Source organism: Eurypyga helias, unplaced genomic scaffold (genome assembly GCF_000690775.1).
Source record: "Eurypyga helias isolate BGI_N326 unplaced genomic scaffold, ASM69077v1 scaffold28105, whole genome shotgun sequence".
NCBI lineage: Eukaryota > Metazoa > Chordata > Aves > Eurypygiformes > Eurypygidae > Eurypyga > Eurypyga helias.
Genome location: NW_010249927.1, coordinates 35973 through 36235, shown reverse-complemented (window position 1 = coordinate 36235; position 263 = coordinate 35973).

The following is a 263-nucleotide window of genomic DNA, read 5'->3' as shown; positions in this document are numbered from 1 at the left end:
GGGTCACTGCCCTCCCTCACCGGAGTCGGAGCGGTACCTCAGCATCCCTCCTTCCTCCCAGCTCAGGGCTCTCCTCATCCTCCCAGCGCGACGGCCCACACCGCAGTTCATCTGCCCTCACCCACGAGTCCCTGCAAACCACCCCTCCGTACCCCCACCCGGCTGCGACAAAAGGAAGACGTGGCCCAGGAAAAAGCTACTGGAGCGATCCCAATCAAACCATCCAGAAACAAACTGCTGAGGAAGAACTAAAGAAAGGTGCT